At 50.4% G+C, this 12,980-nt stretch overlaps 1 pseudogene; it reads left to right on the top strand.

Annotated features, from left to right (window-relative positions):
- LOC147108643 (sodium- and chloride-dependent neutral and basic amino acid transporter B(0+)-like) overlaps positions 1 to 12,980 on the top strand; it is a 253,377-nt pseudogene that overhangs the window by 37,014 nt on the left and 203,383 nt on the right.

Genomic DNA, 12,980 nt, shown 5'->3' with positions numbered 1-12,980 from the left:
GGAGAACCAGTGGATGTGGTGTATTTGGACTTTCAGAAGGCTTTCGATAAGGTCCCGCATAAGAGATTAGCGTGTAAAGTTAAGGCACATGGGATTGGGGGTAAGGTACTGATTGGATAGAGAACTGGTTGGCAGACAGGAAGCAAAGAGTTGGAATAAACGGGTCTTTTTCCGAGTGGCAGGCAGTAACTAGTGGGGTACTGCAGGGATCAGTCCTAGGACCCCAGCAATTCACAACATATATAAATGATCTAGACGAGGGAACTAGGTGTAATATCTCCAAGTTTGCAGACGACACAAAGCTGGGTGGGCGTGTGTGCTGTGAGGAGGATGCCGAGAAACTCCAGGATGATTTGGACAGGTTGGGTGATTGGGCAGATACATGGCAGATGCAGTATAATGTGGATAAATGTGAGGTTATCCACTTTGGTGGCAAAAACAGGAAGGCAGACTATTATCTAAACGGCAATAGATTGGGAGAAGGGGAAGTGCAATGAGACCTGGGTGTCCTTGTGCACCAGTCGCTGAAGGTAAGCATGCAGGTGCAACAGGAGGTTAAGAAGGCAAATGGTATGTTGGCCTTTGTAGCGAGAGGGTTCGAGTACAGGAACAAGGATGTCTTGCTGCAGCTGTACAGGGCCTTGGTGAGACCACAGCTTGAGTATTGTGTGCAGTTTTGGTCGCCTTATCTGAGGAAGGATGTTCTTGCCATGGAGGGAGTGCAGCGAAGATTCACCAGGCTGATACCTGGGATGGCAGGAATGATGTATGAGGAGAGATTGGGTCGCTTGGGCTTATATTCGCTGGAGTTTAGAAGAATGAGAGGGGATCTCATTGAAACTTATAAAATTCTAACAGGTCTAGACAGACTAGATGCAGGAAGGATGTTCCCGATGGCGGGGGAGTCCAGAACCAGAGGTCACAGTTTAAGGATAAGGGGTAAGCCATTTAGGACTGAGATGAGGAGGAATTTCTTCACCCAGAGAGTGATGAACCTGTGGAATTCTCTACCACAGAAGGCAGTTGAGGCCAATTCATTAAATATATTCAAGAAGGAGTTAGATATATTTCTTAATGCTAAAGGGATCAAGGGATATAGGGAGAAGGCAGGGACAGGGTACTGAGTTTGGATGATCAGCCATGATCTCACTGAATGGCGGAGCAGGCTCAAGGGACCGAATGGCCTACTCCTGCTCCTATCTTCTGTTTCTAACATCTCATCCTCAACTGCCATATATAACAGCAGAATGAGAACAATTTATATTCCCTCACCCTGGTCCTCAGAATCAGAAGATGATCATCCACAGCAGAACCAGGCACACCAGCAGCACCAACAACAAGAGCGCCAACCTTCTCAACCACCTGATGCTGCACAGGGCAGAGGCCATCAGCGCAGGGCTGCACTGCGGTGCAGGAGATGCCCAAAACATATGGTTTACGGGCAGAGGATGAGCTACCTCAACATGACTGAGCAGCAGTGCCAAAGAAGGCTGAGATTTTCGCGACAGGTAGTTGCAGACATTTGCACAATGCTCGGTCAAGACCTGCAGCCCAGAGGAGCAGGTGGACACTCCTTACCAGTGGCTGTCAAAGTCACCACTGCCCTTAGTGCCTTTGCATCAGGCTCCTTCCAGGGATCAGCAGCAGACATTAGCGGCATCTCCCATTTGGCCTCCCACAGATGCATCACGCAGTTCACCGATGCCCTCTTTGACAAGTCCGCCAATTACATCCACTTTTCCACTGATGAAGCCAGTGTTATCAAGCGGGCACTCAGCTTTGTCAATCTAGCTGGCTTCCCACGGGTGCAGGGCATCATTGACTGCACACATGTGAAAATCAGGGCACCCCATCAGAACCCAGCAGCATTTGTCAACCGTAAGGGCATCCACTCCCTTAACGTGCAGCTGGTGTGCAACCATAGTAAGAGCATCATGCATGTGTGCGCCTAGTTCCCTGTCAGCTGCCATGACTCTTACATCCTGCGCCACTCCACTGTCCCTCAGCTCTTCGCACCGCCAAATGAACTTTCCGCCTGGTTCCTTGGAGACCCGGGCTATCCCCTGAAGATGTGGCTAATGACACAGTTGAGGAGGCCATCAAACGAGTCTGAGGAACGTTGGAATCAAAGCCACATTTCCACCAGAAGTCTCAGAGCAAACAATAGGGTTGCTCAAAATTCGCTTCAGATGCCTGGACAGATCTAGTGGAGCCCTTCAGTACGCACCAGCTAAGGTCTCAAGAATAGTCGTTGTGTGCTGTGCCCTGCACAACATCGCACTGCAGCGAGGATTAACGTTGCATGAGGAAGAAGGCACAGAGTGCATAGCCTCTTCAGAGGAGGAGGAGGATCAGCAGAATGAGGTTCAGCAAGAAGACCACCTGGAGGAGGCAGCTGACCTAGTGCGACCAGCACACCAAGCACATTGCTGCCCGTGATGCCAGGGATGGACTAATCAATGCCAGATTCACCTAACTTTATGCAGCACAGACATGTGGCTGCCACATGCACATGAGAGTTGGCATTACCACACTGCAACACCATAGAGCATCTCTACAATGAACTGTTCAATCCTTGCACTGTCACCACCATTGCTGGACATTAAAGGTGCCCTTACCCTTGTCTGTGCCACTTAACTTTATGACCACACATATGGCAACAAATTCAAACATTCAGAAAACTTTATTAACAGAAACTTAACATTCATTTATAGCAAATCACCCAAGTGACTACCCTTGTGACTATTTATGTGGGAGCTTTCTTTTACGCGTGCTTCTACGTGGTGCTACCCCTGTGGCTTCACCAGATGTAGAGGCAGCCTGCTCACTTCCCTGCTGCGCCTGCTTAGACACCTTTGGCGGTTGTCCTCTGGGTTTTGGAGCCTTTGAGGGCCCCACCAAAGTCTGCTCCTCCTGCGGCTGTGCAAGGGCAGATTCAGCCATCACTCTTCGGGGAGGCATTTGGGGCTCTGACCGAGGGATTGACAAGGGGAGTTTGAGCGCTTGGAGAAGCCCCCTCTTCCATGTCCCCTCCTGCCATCATCCCTCTCATGGCCACCCGCACTTCTCTGCTAGCAAGTAGCTGGAGAGCACCTTGGGGCCATGAGGACCCATGTCTGTATTGACATTCCTCATAACAAGGATGTTCATGAACCTCTGGTTTCTCCACTCAATATTTAGAAGTTTTACCATGTTCTCCTGAGTCTGGTGATTTATGTCCTCCATGGAGGTTGCCATCCTTTCCATGGCAGAACCTACAGTTGCCAGTGCGTGCACCATGGTGTTGCTCATATTTGAGATGGCCTCCTCCATTCTCTGCACACTCGCAGTCACCGTGGTTGCAAACCCTGTCAGAGCCTCCTGCACTTGTTCTTGAAGCTCCAGGATCGCTCTCTTCCTGGATGACCCCTGGGGCTCAGAGTCTGCATGCAGCTCAGCAGAGCTAGGAGACTCCAGCGGCCTCTGATGAGGAGTCTCCACAGCTGTCCCTGTCTTCACCATCTGATCTTGCTCACTTGTGACTTGTGATACACCAGGTGGCAACACTACTCTATCTCACATAGGACCCACTGAGGTGTGCATCTCTGCGCTGGTGCTGCGTGCACTCATTTCTGCTGATACTGCTCCCTCAGAGGCTGGAGGATCTTCTGAGGAGTGCTCCTGCTCTTCCTCCTGGACAGTGGGGGCCGGGCTCCTCCTGATGGTCCTGTGGGAGAGTAAAGACATGAGTTAGACATGTGATATGTAGATTGCAGACACATCCCATTATGCACATGATGAGCATTCAATTTCTATTAACATCAGATCCCAAATGAGTCACTCATGAATGCAAAATAATTCTGTCACCAGGTTGTTCTAATGAGCCCCACTCTCCATCCCCCACTTCAGGCTGGTCAATTACTCCTGCGCTGTCCAGAGCTGTCTCCTCAGCATTGGTGAGCTCAGCCAATGATGGTGGTCCTCCTCCTGTTATGGAATGAGTATAAAAAATGGATAGGATAGATGTTTAGAGGGAGACTGTGATGGAGTGGGGTGCCAATACCAAGTTGACTCCTTTTGAGTTGCTAGTTGTCATTGTGTAACGTTGAGGGTGAGTGTGAGGGGTGCATAGTATATTTTTTTTCCAGAGCAGTGACTCTGAGGGGGTAATTTTAACTCCCAAAAATGGGTGGGTTGGTTTGGGTGGGAGGTTAAAAAGCCAGAAATCGGAAACAGTAACCTGCCCACTTCTAGTTTTAATGAAGGCGGGATGAGGAGCGTGCGACCAATCTGCTCGCAGGAGGCAGGTTGGTCATTTAAATACTTTGTGCCTTCATTTTAAGTGATTCTATTTTTAACCACAGTTGGCAGGGTTCCCCTGGCCTCTGGAAACCTGGCAGGTGAAAGGAGACAAGGAAGGCTGCATCCATAAAACAGTGCCTTTACCACACTGCTTGTGGGCTAGAAGGAGCAGAAGTGTTTCCTCCAGGCCTAACAAGCTACCCAGTAAACTGCCCCTCCCCACTGCCCCCCCCTCCCCTGACCGCCATCTACTACCAACCCTGCAATCAGCTGAGGGCAACAGAGGCCATTGCCCATCCCTTCGGAACGGCGATCGCCTATCTCTTGGGACCAACCCATGTTCAACAGCTGTTCACATGGAACCCTTCTCCACTTCAGCCTTCAAAGTTCTCGTTTGAATATTTGTTGTTTTACCACTGGCTTGTATTTGTGTAAATAGTTTATCTTGACAAATTAGTCTTATGAAACATTTTAACTGACTGTTCTGTTTACATCTTGTTTTATGACTAAAATTATAACATCATAAATAAAATTTACTTATCAAATATCTACCACATTTTACAGATGATTCCTGCAATATTACATTGGCTGATGGAACTATTAAAATAATAAAAACTGAAATTTGCATAAATGGAACTCCAGTCAATATAACTCAACAGAGCGCAAGTGAGCATTACTGGGAGTAAGTAGACTGGCTGTGAATAGCTGCATTGAGAAATTTTATCTTTTGTGAGATGCTATTTGAAGTTTGATTTAGATATTTATTTTACATATCTGTTACAAAATGAGCTTAAATTAATGACCCTACCATTATGAAATTATTAAAATAAACTGAATAGCACTGTAGGTTTGCTTTAATAGTTCAATATTCATATGGTAAAACTTTTTATTACATTTTCATTATCTTGTTTTTACAGGCGTCTTACTATTAGCACTGCATTGGAAATTAAATGACTAAAAAAACCTGTGATTAATTTCCTCCTTTCCATTTTAATTAATAGCACTGCTGGCAAAATTGGGGGAAATAGTTTGGACAGAATTATCATGTCCATCAATGTGGCCGATGTGAATTAGCTAATAGATAATTAATTATTTCTGCCATTTTTACAATACATTATAATTCTATCAAAGAAGCACTGTTGTCACAAACATTTCAAGGCAAGTCACCAAGAGCTTTCATCAACACTAACAGAAAAAGTACCGTACTTTGGATTAATTGAAACCTTTAAATGGAACTAGATCGAAATCCACTGAGGAAGGAGTTTAAGGGTTATAGAGATGTTAGTCGATCTGTTTGAATCACATGGGGGTCAGGAAGCAATTATAGACATCTTGGGTTGGAGGGAGGGAGGTATGAATCCATGATTGAGATATTTGTGCATGGACTATGGAAGGAGCAGCCTTGATGAGCTAAATGGGCTTTTCTCATTCCAAGTTTTCTCCTAGCACTGTGGGCTGGATTTTACGAACATCGGCGGGTCCGTGGCGGGCGATGTCAGGGCAGGTCCCGACTCTGCTGCTGGCTCCAGCCTGGCCTCTGAAATTATTTTCCCTTGATGGGGCTTGTTAAGCCCGCCCAGCGTGTTTCCCGGCCAATTAGAGGAAGCTGGTTAGGTGACGTCATTTGATGACGCGTTATCAGCCGGTTTCCTTAGAGGGACCATGGCCAACTTTCTTTTGACATTTGCGCTGTCAGTGTTCTACAGCCTTGAGGTGCTGCAAACACTGACAAGCATTGCACAGAGGTGGAGGGCTGCACCCAGGCTCTCCAATGACTCCCTCCATATGCTTTGTAACAATTTAAATTCTAAAAGCAATACCAATGATCTGAACACCTTTCAAATGTATTTTATATTGAGCTAAAACCTTTAACAATTGTCATTACATATTGTATTTACTGGTAACTGTGTGTAATGAACATATCCTTACGTCAGATGTTTTTGTCATTTTATTTAGAAAAGCTGTTCTGCATCGTACAAAGTCAATTGATGAGACTGGTGACATAGGCCTAGAAATTCAGTATAGCCACTTTTGGGGCGGTAAAGTCGGGCGGATGCTAAAGTTTGCGCCTGGCGCAAAGTCGCGCCACCTTCGCCGATAGTCAGTCGCATCGCCCCAAGAGGTTGCTGCTGTGCTAAAACAGGCGATGCACGACTACCTTTAGGCGCTAAGCCAACGGTGCTGAGCGATACCCCCGAGGCCGGGCGCAGCGCCGGTGCGGCGAGTTGTTGATTGACGGCAGACACTCTGGCGCCGGTCAGCTCTTAAAGGGGGAGGGTCGATTTGTTTGCCTGCCACGCCCTGCACACTGCAGCCCTCAACCTAGGCCTGACCACTTCAGCTTCACCTGCACAACGCCCAGGGCTATGGAGAAGGCCAGGGAGAGAGCGCAGCGCTTCAGCGACGGTGACCTGAGGCTGCTGGTTGGCGGAGTGGAGTGCAGGCGCCATGTTCTGTTCCCAGAAGGTGACAAGAGGCCGCTGCCCAGCGCCTACCGGAAAGCCTGGAGGGAGGTCTCAAACAGGGTGTCTTCCAACAGCGTGGTTGCCAGGACTCCTGTGCAATGCCGGAAGAAGTTCAACGACCTCACTCGGGTTGTCAGGGTGAGTACCCTTTCCAGTGTCCTCCTCATCCCTGCATGTGCACCTCACTTTATGGGCAAAGGGACCTGAAAGCCCTAATGGCCAGCCCTCATCCAGCAGCTATGGGACTGTCATGAAAATCACTTGTACATTCAGCACTTTACACACTGTACAAGCTATTCGACCATGGGAGGCATTGCAGACAAGATCAGGGCTACACACTGTCCAAGCTATTCGACCATGGGAGGCAGTGCAGACAAGATCAGGGCTTCACACTGTACTTAGAGGCCGTCCTTTCTCTTGCAGGCCAAGGTGGCGCACAACCGGCGGAAACGAACTGAGACCGGGGGAGGCCGTCCTGACGTCAAAGAGCTCTCCGACCTCGACCAGCGTGTGGAGCGCATTATGGCAGGCTGGCTGATTGGCCCCGTCGCCAGTGGAGATGCCGACCCTGTTCTGGGCACCAATGGTAAGGGCATCACCTTTTTGACCTCTCTCGTTCCACTTGCGCCTCAGATCAGCATCCTTTGCCACTGTCCGACCAATGCAGTGAATGGCAGCACTCATGCCTCCCTCGCTGCTGCCCTGTCCTCACTCTAAAGCTACTCTTGTGCCTTCCTGCTTTCAGATGGTGAATCGCCAGGTGAGGAGGCGGGCCCTCAAGCTGCCACTGTCAGCGCTTCCGATTCCGAGGAGGAGGAAGAGGAAGCCGGCCCATCAGTGCCACCCTCAGCCGCGCCAGCCCATGGCGAGGAAGGGGACACGTCTTCCCTGGAGGGGAGCTGGGGGGAAGGGTCGGAGGAGAGTGAAGCTCCGGGGCCCAGTGGCCTGCAGCAACACGGGAGGGGTGGGGAAGCTCGGCGGACCTCTCCCCAGAGGGTGAGTGCGGCCTCCAGTCCTGCGATGGTCAGCGCAGAGGAGGTGCAGCTCCTGGAGGAAATGGCCGTCCAGGCTGAGCGCAGGCACAATGAGCTCATGGCTGCAGTGGCAAGGATGCCTGACTCCATTGAGTCTTTGTCAAGGAGTGTTCAGCAATTTGGAGCAGCACAGGCCAGGAGTCTACAGGACTTCGCGGCAGCACAGGCGGCTTCGAGCCAAGTGCTCAGTCATGCCATCCATTCACTGGCTGTTGTCATGCGGACACAGACCAGGGCCACACGGGCACTAACTGCTGCCACCCTCGCTGGATCAGCCAGGCATCGCCAGGGCACCCGCCGCGCAGCAGCAGCCCAGCAGTCTGTTCTTCAGCTGTTTGCTGCGCATGCTGCAGTGCTGGCCTGTGCGAGTGCCAATGTCTCAGGCGACCAGCGAGCACCTGCGATCTGCCAGGTTGGCACCATTCCTGCAGCCGACACTGCCACTCCGCCATTGCAGCTGCCATGAGCCGCTGGACAGACTGCTGCCGCCCAGGCAGAGTTGGAGCAGTCAGCAGCCGGCCCCTCCAAGGCCAGAGCTGGTGCAGGCCGACCCCCAAGGGCATCTGCTGTCTCGCCATCTGACCCTCAGCAGCCTTCCCCCAGCCTTGCTGCAGCCACTGGGCTCCCATTGAGGAGGAGCTGCAGGGCGGGCAGGGTCCAGGCAAGGATGCGAAAGGCATCGCCCTCGCAGGGCAAAAAGTAGAAGCTCTGCACAAATGCCTGGTGCTTTTTTTAAGGCCGAGATTGGTGTAGTTGTGTTTTTGTAAGGCCGAGACTGGTGTCTTTCTTTCTTTTTGTAAGGCCGAGACTGGTGTAGTTGTGTTTTTGTAAGGCCGAGACTGGTGTCTTTCTTTCTTTTTGTAAGGCCGAGACTGGTTGTTTTGTGTTTTTGGGGGGGCTTCTCCACATGAGGTTGTAATGTGGGAAGGGCAGAGGTTTGCAATAAATTATTGTTCTTAAATTGCACTGTGCATGTTTTTTTTGTCAAGTCCTGGTTGCCCTGCTCGGCTGAGGGCTTGTGGAGCGGCTACATTCATCTGCTGACATTGGCACAAGCCATTCCCTGAGAGGGGGCCTAGAAGCGACATTCAATAAGCCGGCGACGGGCGGCCCTTGCACTTTCTGCCTCCCTCCTGTGCTGGTCCTTCTCCTCCTCCTCCTCGTCCTCCTCCTCAGGTGGTCCTCCAATCTCTGGTGGCAGTGGCTGAGTCCTGCGGATAGCCAGGTTGTGCAGCATGCAGCAAACGACCACGAAATGGGAGACTCGCTCCGGCGAATATTGTAGGGCTCCACCGGAACGATCCAGACAGCGGAACCGTTGCTTCAGGACGCCGATTGTTTGTTCGATGATGTTCCTGGTTGCTTGATGGCTTTCGTTGTATCCCTCTTCAGCAGGGGTGCTGGGCGCACGGAGCGGGGTCATCAGCCAGGTACACAAAGGATAGCCTTTGTCCCCGATAAGCCATCCTCGTGGGTGAGGCTGGGCCTGGAACATGTCTGCCACAGAAGTCTGTCGCAGGATGAAGGCATCGTGGCTGCTGCCTGGAAAGCGGGCATTGACAGCTAGGATGAGCTGCCTGTGGTCACACACCAGCTGGACGTTGAGCGAATGGTAGCCCTTCCGGTTGCGGTAATCCTCGGCATTCTCCAGAGGTGCCCGCAAAGCCACATGTGTGCAGTCAATGGCGCCCTGCACCATGGGGAAGCCCGCGAATGCTGCAAAGCCCATTGCACGCTGTTGCTGCTTGTCAAGGGCCATGGAGAAGGAGATGAACTGACGTCTCCTTTTGAAAAGGGCATTGGTCACCTGGCGGATGCAGCAATGCACGGCGAACTGGGAGATGTTGGAAATGTCCCCAGTGGCGGATTGGAAGGAGCCGGTGGCATAGAAGTTGAGAGTCACCTTCACTGCCACCGACAGAGACGTCCTGCTCCTCAGCTGTGGCTGCAGATCACCGCCAAGCAGCTGGCAGATCTCTGTGACCACCTCCCTTCGGAATCGCAGCCTCCGAACACACTGCTCGTCAGACATGTTGAGATAGGAGAAATGCTGGCGGTATACCCTGGGTGGGTAAGGCCTCCTTTCCCGACGCCTGTTGCCCCCTCTCCGTCTAGCCAGGGCTGCCACTCTCTCACGGCGTCTGTGAGCCCTTTGGATGCAATGGAGAAAGCCAGCGTTTGCACCCATTGCAGCCCCCATAATATGTTAGCAAAGAATGATATGTCAATGAGGCAAAGACAAGTGGAAAGCTGTGGCCTGAAGCCATAAGTACCTGTCCGAGTGTTGAGCCAAAGCAGAAAGCTCTCTACCTTGGTCTCTCTGCAAAGATCCATCTCTCAAGAAGGAATGCTGCGAAATGGCAGCCTTTTATCGTGCAGGAGGAGTGCCCTTTAATTTGCGCCCCCCGCGCCCCGCATCGACTGAGCACCGTTCCACTCTACCAGTCGCTAGGGGCGCCGGGCGCACAATGGGGCGGCGCGACTGAATTTCCAGTTGGGGGCGCACAAAGGGCGTTGCACGAGGAAATGACGTCATGATCTGCGCGCGCATCTGAGCGCGCGCAAAGACTTTGTGCCGCCGCTAAATCTCTAGTGAAGTTGGGGAGAGGCGCAGTTCGCACTGCACCTAGCCGCCTAGCGCCCGACATCTACTCCTCCTAAGGCGCTACCAACTGAATTTCTAGGCCATAGTCTGGTATTTAGCCCTCTGCTTGCTTCTGGCATGGTTGATAGTTGGGATGGTACTTTCTAAAGGAATCAGATCTTCAGGAAAGGTAAAAGTAGAATTAGGATTCTGCTAAGAAAGTATGGATTCTTGCAACAATATACCTAATTTATAGATAACAAAAATTAAAGCAATTTTCTTTTCTTCATTCTCTCTATCTCTATATATATCTATTTATCTATCTCTCACTCTATCTCTCTCTCTCACTCTATCTCCCATTATCTCTCCCACACTATCTCTCATTCTATCTTTCACTGTCTCTCACTATCTTTCTCTCTTTCACATTCTCTAATTCTTCGTCCATCTTCCTGTTAGTTTTTCTACTCTTTCTGTCTTTCTCTTTATTGTCATCTCTGGATGTCTGCAACTCTCTTTCTCACTTTAGTTCTCTGTCTTTTTCTGTAAGTCTCTCATTCCCTGACTCTCCTAGGTTAGGCCTAGGAGGGATTGGAGCACTCGGAACAGTTGAGGCAGAGCTATGTGGGAAAAGGGAAGGTTGTCACTACAAACACAAAATATTACATTAGATAGATTAATTTAAGCTATAGCATAGAATACGAATGTGATGCATTTAAATGTTGTAATTACTGCTCTATATATAATTTATATTGTATGCTCAAACATTCCAATTAGAAAAGATTGCTATTTTAAATATTAATTTACTAGTTGATTTCCTGTGGCATTGCTTATGGACAATTGCAAAAAAAATTCTGTTCCTGTGACTGAATGACTAAGTCTCACTCACAATTTCTGTCCATTGATTAAATAGGCGGCAATGATAGCCTCATATGTCTATTTTTACTTTCTTGTGTGTGTTTTTATGGCCCCAATATTTATGGGGAGGCGGGGTGGGGAGTTTGAGGTATGCCGAATTAACAGCAGGGCGTCATTTAAATTTTTGACTCAGTTTCCTGGTCGGCAGCTGAGATTGAGAGGCTGGCTGGCACCAGGCCGCAGCCAGGGAGCGGAAAGGCGGGAGGGAGAAATCGTGGCAAGTTGGGGTGGACATCGGGTGTTGGGGGGGTGGGGGGGAAGGGCGGAAGTGACATCGCCGACCATGAATAGATTGGGGGGGGGAGGGCGGAGAGGACATTGCGGGCCAGGAGGAGACAGGTGGAGAGGAGATTGCAGGCCAGGAGCCGATCAGGAGGGGGTCCGACTGTGGCTGTTGGGGAAGCAGGTTTGCTTGGGGAGCTGGGGTGAAGCACTCTTCCTCCTGGTCCACAAGCAGTGCTGTAAAGGCACTTAGCTGATGAATCTGGCCCTTCTCGCCTCCCTTCAGCTGTTGGGTTTTCCGAAACCTGGGAAACCCAGTCCGCAGACTTTAAATGTAAAACTCTGGTTAAATTTGAGGCACGCAGCCTCATTAAAATATTTAAACGATGGACCCTCCTCTGAAGAGCAGGTAAGTCGCTCTCTCCCAACCCGTCTCCATTAAAACTGGATTGAGGTCACGTTTCATATTTTTGAATGGTTAACCCTTCTTCACCTGTCCTGAAGGGTTAAAATCCACACACCCCGCCATGTCTCTACATGTTCCACTCTAAGCCTGGTTGTCATAGTTAGATAATTAAATACTCCATGTTTATAGTCTACTCTCAGAAATAATTTCATGTTTACAGTCTGCTCATGGTCTGTGCATATGGAATAAAAGACAGGAATTAAAAGTCAGAAACTGGTTGACAATGATGAAAGTGATGTGGGTGGAGGTAGAGACAGTGGCATAAGCCCCAAAGGGTCCAAGAATGGATTGGAGAAGGAGGCCTGCCAGATCCTGGCCCTACCAATGTTCTTGATGATTCCCCATCTCCAGGGCTGTTGGACCACAGGACTACCCTCCTGCTACTTTATTGTGCTCAACAGTCCCTACAATGCCTCCCAGATTGCCCTAATCCTCCCAGATTCCTGGACCTCCCTCCCCAATGGTACCTTAAAGATAACGGGCTAGATTTTCAGTATAGACAGTTTTGGGGCGCTAACCTTAGCGCCCGCCCGAAGTAGCGCCCCGTTCCCGGAAATTCAGTGGCTTCGCCCTAAGAGGTTGGTGGAGCGCTAAAAGAGGCGTTCCACTACTATCTTTAGGCGCTAAGCCGGCGGTGCAGAGCGCAACACCCGAGCTCGGGCGCAGCGCACGGCAGACACTCTGGTGCCAGTGAGCTCTTAAAGGGGAAGGGTGCATGTTTTTTTTCAAAGGCAGAGTCGAGGAGGAGGAGGAGGGTGGTGGTGGTGGTGGTCGGAAACATAAATACACCGTTCACAACAACACACTGGATCCTTCCACACAACACATGCAGACTGCCTTTTATAGTGCAGGAGGAGTGCCCTTTAATTTGCGCTCCCCAGGGTGTGTTGCGTTCCATTTTACAAACGCTCTGGACGCCAGCCGCACAATGGGGCGGTCCGACTGAAGTTTGGATTCGGGGCGGCCAAAGGGCGTTGCACGAGGATGTGACGTCATTTTCTGCGCGCGCATCC

The sequence above is a fragment of the Somniosus microcephalus genome, chromosome 13 (genome assembly GCF_052327205.1).
Source record: "Somniosus microcephalus isolate GS21.2 chromosome 13, FLI_Smic_1.0, whole genome shotgun sequence".
NCBI lineage: Eukaryota > Metazoa > Chordata > Chondrichthyes > Squaliformes > Somniosidae > Somniosus > Somniosus microcephalus.
The sequence above is the reverse complement of the archived record's forward strand: the minus strand, read 5'-3'. Positions and strand labels throughout refer to the sequence as shown.